This window comes from Chiloscyllium punctatum, chromosome 19 (genome assembly GCF_047496795.1).
Source record: "Chiloscyllium punctatum isolate Juve2018m chromosome 19, sChiPun1.3, whole genome shotgun sequence".
NCBI classification, from domain to species: Eukaryota; Metazoa; Chordata; class Chondrichthyes; order Orectolobiformes; family Hemiscylliidae; genus Chiloscyllium; species Chiloscyllium punctatum.
This window is the reverse complement of record NC_092757.1, coordinates 94,762,478-94,769,856: the sequence shown is the minus strand read 5'-3', so window position 1 is coordinate 94,769,856 and position 7,379 is coordinate 94,762,478.

The following is a 7,379-nucleotide window of genomic DNA, read 5'->3' as shown; positions in this document are numbered from 1 at the left end:
AGAGGAGGGAAAGGAGATCAGAAGGGGGGCAGTGGGAAAGAGGAGGGGCTGGGGAATGAAAAGTAGGGTGGGGGTGGGAGAGGGTTGACTTGGAATGGGGAGGGAAGGGCAGGGGAGAGGACAGAAAGAGGGGAGTTTGAGACTGAAGGTGGAGAGAAGTGCAGTGGGGAGGGGGTTGGGAAGAAGGATGGAGGAAAATGCTGGGAGGTGAGGGATGGAGTGGGAGGGAGAGCGAGTGAGAGGGGTGTGAAGTGAAGAGAGGACAAGACAGAGGTGCTCATTAAACAAAGGACATGATTTTTAAAAACTCGAGCGATTGATAAGAGATGGGGGATATCGCCTTCAATTAGCATCCAGATTGATCCCGAATCCTGAGTTTACCACATTTCTCAAAATGTAGTTTCTGTGTTTTGATATACCCTGAGGAGGACCCCCACCCTGTTCCATTCGGTGTTACTGGTCCCAAAGAGGACAAACACGTGGACATTCTTCCAACCCCCACTCCCCACTCCCCACCCCCCACCCCCCACCCCCCACCTCCCACCTTTCCAACTTCCTCTGTAGTTACTAAGAGATTCCAATGCACCAGAGACTCCCTAAAGGTGCCTTCAAACGACATTATCTAGACCAGAATGCAACAAGTATCCTGTCAGGAAAGCTCCACTCTGCTGACCGACAGTGCTGCACTTGTACATTCCACTGACATGCAACTGCTTTTGGGGAAAATTATCCACAAGTTTTTCTCTGGGTCAGTTGCTGTGAATTACAGGCCAAAAATGAAAGGGGGAAGAAGAGAGACTCATCTCTGAGACATTTCAAATTGAGTAAAACATAGGAAAATGTGAAAATGCCGATTTTGTTTGGAAGAATAAAAAAGTATTTTATCTAAATGATGAAAGATCGCAGAGCCTTGAACGATACAGGGATCGCAGGGCCCTGAGCAATAGAGGGATTGGAGTGTCCTCGTGCACAAATCACAAAACAGGTTACTTACACAGGTACAGCAAGTAATTAGGAAAGCTAATAGAATGTTATCATTTATTGTGAGGGGACTAAATATAAATGTAGGGAGGTTATACTTCAGTTAGAAAAGGCACGCACCGTTGGGAGTGTATTTGGAAAACTATGTAAATTATTGGTCTCCTTAAGGAATGCCGTAAGTGTGTTGGAGGCAGTTCAGAGAATGTTTATTAGACAAGTATCGAAAATGGGTGGGTTGCCTTATGAGGAAACGTTAGATAGGCCAGGCTTATAACTGCTGAAGTTCAGAAACAATAGAGCTGATGTGATTTAAATCAAAGATTCTGAGGGATGTTGATATGTGGAGAGGATGTATCCACTTGAGGGAGAATCTAGAACTGAGTGTCACTGTTTAACATTAAGGGATCACTGATTTAAAGGAGAGTTGAGAGGAAATTTATTTTCTCACCGAGGGTCATGAGTCTTTGATGTTTCTTGGTCAAAGATGAAGGAAGCAACGTCTGAATATTTTTTAAGGCAGAGGTGGATGGATTCTGGATAAGCCAGATGGTGAGAGGTAATTGGATATAGGTAAGTATTCCAATACACTCCTGAGTTCGACATAGTGGACACAGCTGCAGTTACTGCCTTTGCTGTTTGAGTTCATGTATCCCTGGACATCGGAGTGTGTCTAGGAAAAATGAACAAATAGCAAAATTCACAGCTGACCTTGGAGGAACCTGTGTGGGAGAGCTCCCAGCACAGGAACAGATAAGTGCATAATTTTTAACGTGTAACCTTGCTGTGAGTCTATAGAGTGGGTAGACTGGTTCTTTCCTGATTATGTGTTTTATTGAAATCTGTCTCTTGATTAAATTTTAAAAATATAAACCATTAGTGTTAAGTTAGCTTGGAACAGTGTCTTGTAGCAGAACTAGACGGTGTTATTTTCTGGGTGTGTAGATTGTGAAGGAGCAGAGATGGCCTTCAACAGAGTGATATGCTCTTCCTGTCAGATATGGGTGTTTAGGGAGATCTTCCATGTTACTGATGATTATGTCTGCAGGAAGTGTCTTTGGCTGCAAATCTTATCAGATCTCATGGATCGATTGGAGCGGCAGTTAGAGGCAATGAGAAATTTACAGGCGCTTGGGGATGTGATAGATGGCAGTTATAGGAAGGAAGGAAAGCTGCAGATACAGTCAGGTAGATGGGTTAACACCAGGAAAGGTAGGAGGGGTAGGCAGGTACTGCAGGAGTCTTATGTGGTTATCCCCATCTCAAACAAGTGTGTTGTTCTAGAGAATGTAGGGGGTGATGGACTCTCAGGGGAATTTAACATGAACAGCCAAGTTTCTGGCATCGAGACTGGCTCTAATATAATGAAGGGTATGTCAGGATCCAAGCCATTGATTGTGATAGGGGACTCTCTAGTCAGAGGTACAGACAGACGTTTCTGCAGTCAGAAGCAAAAAAGCAGAATGGTGTGTTGTTTCCCTGGTGCCAGGATCAAGGATGTCTCAGAGAGGGTGCAGAATGTTCTCACAGGGGAGAGGGGCCAGCAGGTGGTCATTGTACACATTGGAACCAACGACATTGGAAGGGAAAAGGTTGAGACTCTGAAGGGAGATTACAGAGAATTAGGCAGGAATTTAAAAAGCAGGTCCTCGAGGGTAACAATATCTGGATTACTTCCAGTGCTACGAGCTAGTGAGGGTAGGAATAGGAGGATAGAGCAGATGAATGCATAGCTCAGGAGCTGGTGTATGGGAGAAGGATTCACATTTTTGGATCATTGGAATCTTTTTTGGCGCAGAAGTGACCTGTACAAGAAGGACGGATTGCACCTAAATTGGAAGGGGACTAATATACTGGCAGGGAAATTTGCTAGAACTGCTTGGGAGAATTTAAACTAGTAAGAGGTGGGGGGGGACCTCAGGGAGATAGTGAGGAAAGAGGTCAATCTGAGGCGGGTATAGCTGAGACAGAAGTGAGTCAAACAGTCAGGGCAGGCAGGGACAAGGCAGGACTAATAAATTAAACTGCATTTATTTCAATGCAAGGGGCCGAACAGGGAAGGCAGGTGGGCTCAGGGCATGGTTAGGAACATGGGACTGGGATATCATAACAATTACAGAAACATGGCTCAGGGATGGGCAGGACTGGCAGCTTAATGTTCCAGGATACAAATGCTACAGTAAGGATAGAAAGGGAGGCAAGAGAGGAGGGGCAGTGATGCTTTTGCTAAGGGATAGTATTACTGCTGTACTGAAGGAGGATATTTCTGGGAATACATCCAGGGAAGTTATTTGGGTGGAACTGAGAAATAAGGGATGATCACCTTATTGGGATTGTATTATAGACCCCCCAGTAGTCAGAGAGAAATTGAGAAACAAACTTGTAAGGAGATCTCAGTTTTCTGTAAGAGTAATAGGGTGGTTATGGTTGGGGATTTTAACTTTCCAAACATAGACTGCGACTGCCATAGTGTTAAGGGTTTAGATGGAGAGGAATTTCTTAAGTGTGCACAAGACAATTTTCTGATCCAGTATGTGGATGTACCTATGAGAGAAGGTGCAATACCTGACCTACACTTGGGAACTAAGGCAGGGCAGGTGACTAAGGTGTCAGTGGGGGCGCACTTTGGGGCCAGCGACCATAATTCTATTTGTTTTAAAACAGTGATGGAAAAGGATAGACCAGATCTAAAAGTTGAAGTTCTAAATTGGAGGAAGGCTAATTTTGACGGTATTAGGCAAGAACATTCAAAAGCTGATGGGGGCAGATGTTCGCAGGTAAAGGGACGGCTGGAAAATGGGAAGCCTTCAGAAATGAGATAACGAGAATCCAGAGAAAGTATATTCCTGTCAGGGTGAAAGGGAAGGCTGGTATGTGTAGGGAATGCTTGATGAGTAGAGAAATTGAGGTTTTTGGTTAAGAAAAAGAAGGAAGCATATGACAGATATAGTCAGGATAGATCGAGTGAATCCTTAGAAGAGTATAAAGGAAGTAGGAGTATACTTAAGAGGGAAATCAGGAGGGCAAAAAGGGGACATGAGATAGCTTTGGCAAATAGGGTTAGGGAGAATCCAAAGGGTTTTTACAAATACATTAAGGATAAAAGGGTAACTAGAGAGAGAATAGGGCCCCTCAAAGATCAGCAAGGCGGCCTTTGTGTGGAGCTACAGGAGATGGGGAGATATTAATAGAGTATTTTGCATCTGTATTTACTGTGGAAAAGGATATGGAAGATATAGACTGTGGGGAAATAGATGGTGACATCTTGAAAAATATCCATTACAAAGGAGGAAGTGCTGGATGTTTTGAAATGCATAAAAGTAGACAAATCCCCAAGACCTGATCAGGTGAACCCCAGTACTCATGGGAAGCTAGAGAAGTGATTGCTGGGCCTCTTGCTGAGATATTTGTATCATCGATAGTCACAGGTGAGGTGCTAGATGACTGGAGCTTGGCTAACGTGGTGCCACTGTTTAAGAAGGGTGGTTAGGAAATGCCAGGGAACTATAGACCGGTAAACCTGACGGTGGTGAGCAAGTTGTCGGGGGGAAACCTGAGGACAGGACGTACATGCACTTGGAAAGGTAAGGACTGATTAATGACAGTCAACATGGCTTTGTGCGGTAGAAATCATGTCTCTCAAAGTTTTTTGAAGAAGTAACAAAGAGGATTGATGTGGGCAGAGTGGTGGACGTGATCTATATGGACTTCAGTAAGGCGTTAGACAAGGTTCCCCATGGGAGACTAATTAGCAAGGTTAGATCTCATGGAATACAGGGAGAACTAGCCATTTGGATACAGAACTGGCTCAAAGGTAGAAGACAGAGGGTGGTGGTGGAGGGTTGTTTTTCAGACTGGAGGCCTGTGACCAGTGGGGTGCCACAAGGATCGGTGCTGGGTCCTCTACTTTTTATCATTTATATAAATGATTTGGATGTGAACATAGCAGGTATAGTTAGTAAGTTTGCAGATGACACCAAAATTGGAGGTGTAGTGGATAACGAAGAAAGTTACTTCAGATTACAACAGGATCTTGACCAGATGGGCCAATGGGTTGAGGAGTGACAGATGGAGTTTAATTCAGATAAATGTGAGGTGCTGCATTTTGGGAAAGCAAATATTAGCAGAACTTATACATTTAGTGGTAAGGTCCTGGGGAGAGGTGCTGAACAAAGAGACCTTGGAGTGCAGGTTCATAGCTCCTTGAAAGTGGAGTCACAGGTAGATGGGATAGTGAAGGCGGCGTTTGGTCAGAATATTGAGTACAGGCGTTGGGAGGTCATGTTGCGGCTGTGCAGGACATTGGTTAGGCCACTGTTGGAATATTGCATGCAATTCTGGTCTCCTTCCTAACGGAAAGATGTTGTGAAACTTGAAAGGGTTCAGAAAAGATTTACAAGGATGTTGCCAGGGTTGGAGGATCTGAGCTACAGGGAGAGGCTGAACAGGCTGGGGCTGTTTTCCCTGGAGCATCAGAGGCTGAGGGGTGATCGTATAAAGGTTTATAAAATTATGAGGGGCATGGATAGGATAAATAGACAAGTTCTTTTCCCTGGTTGTGGAGTCCAGAACTAGCGGGCATAGGATTAGGTGAGAGGGGAAAGATATAAAAGAGACCTAAGGGGCAATGTTCTCATGCAGAAGGAGGTGTGCATATGGAATGAGCTGCCAGAGGATGTGGTGGAGGCTGGTACAATTACAGCATTTAAAAGGCATTTGGATGGGTATATGAATAGGAAGGGTTTAGAGGGATATGGGCCAAATGCTGGCAAATGGGACTACAGTAGGTTAGGATATCTGGTCAGCATGGATGAGTTGGACTGAATGGTCTGTTTCCATGCTATACATCTCTATGACATACATTACATACAGTGTAGTGGTGTCCATCCAATATCATTACTACACTGATCTATACTGAGCAGCTTATACTGACCACTATTACATGATAGATGGTAATTTTGAATGTTGTACAAAGTTTGGAATTTATTTGGATGCTGGCCTTATTAAACCTGTTTATCATTACTGTTGTCATAATCAGTATAAAATCCACATGTCGAAGACAGTGGCGTCATGGGGTGGAATTTATTGTCAGGGTTTGGGATGGTTTTCTTTTGGCCATGGAAAAGACAGTGCGAGTTTTCTCGTGGGTTAGAAAGCAAATCAACACAATGTCATAAATACCAGAGTGGACCTGATGGAAATGCAGGTTTGAGGGTTGGCCAATACCTAGTTGGCTAATCACAGTCACTGTGGTTGTTGGGATTTACTTTGGCCCTTATTGAAGGATGCAGATTAGATAATCAGCAAGACCAGGGCCATGTCTATCATGATCATGGTTCAAATGTGACAAATGATTAAGATACAGCAGGATGTAACTGAAACTATAGCCTAAAATCAGAGCCTTCACAGGATCAGGCAATGAGAGGGAGGTGAAAAGAGACAGATCGCCAGACATCATGATTATTTCATCTCAAATTTAAAGATTTGTATTTGCAGATGCATTCTATTTTGTTCAAAAATCACACAAGCCATAGGGAGTCAATGTGACATTTTGTAAATTCCTACTTTGGAAATAAAACCAGTCTGAGTCAAGGTTGGGATATAGACAGACTCGAACCTCACACCTTTAATGCATTGTCTGAGCTGAATGGTCCCATTTTTTTATCCACTGATAAAACCTTAAGTTATCTTGGGACTGTGACTTGAAAAAAATTCTGGGATTTACATATGGATCAATCGGGGCCTGCATTTCCCATTCGAAGCGATTAAAGATCGAGGTTTGTTCAATACATCGTATCAGTTGTATAAGATTTTCACCTTTTACTATAAATTCTGTGTCCTATGTAACTGCCCCACTGACTACCTGACGAAGGAGCAGTGCTCCAAAAGTGTGTTCTTCTAAATAAACCTGTTAGACTATAACCTGGTGTTGTGAGATTTTTAACTTTACTCATGACGCAGTAGACTGAATGAACTGGGTTGAATTTGTCTGCTTTTTGTGTACGGGATATACCTGGGCAATTTTCTACAAAGGTAGGCAGATGCCAGTGTTGTAATTGTACTGGAAGAGCTTGTCTAAGTGAACGGCAAGTTCTGGAGCACAAATAATCAGTACTATTGCTGGAATATAGTCAGGGCCCATAGCATTTTTCAGTATCCCATGCCACCAAAATGTTTCTTGATGTCCGGTGGAGTGAATTGAATTGGCTGAAGACCGATGGTTGTAATGGTGGGGGAGGCTGAGATGGATCATCCACTCGACACTTCTGGCTGAAGACTGCTGCAAATGTTTCAGCCTTATCTTTTGCAGTGATGCGCTGGGTTTAGATTAGATTAGATTAGATTAGATTACTTACAGTGTGGAAACAGGCCCTTCGGCCCAACAAGTCCATACCGCCCCG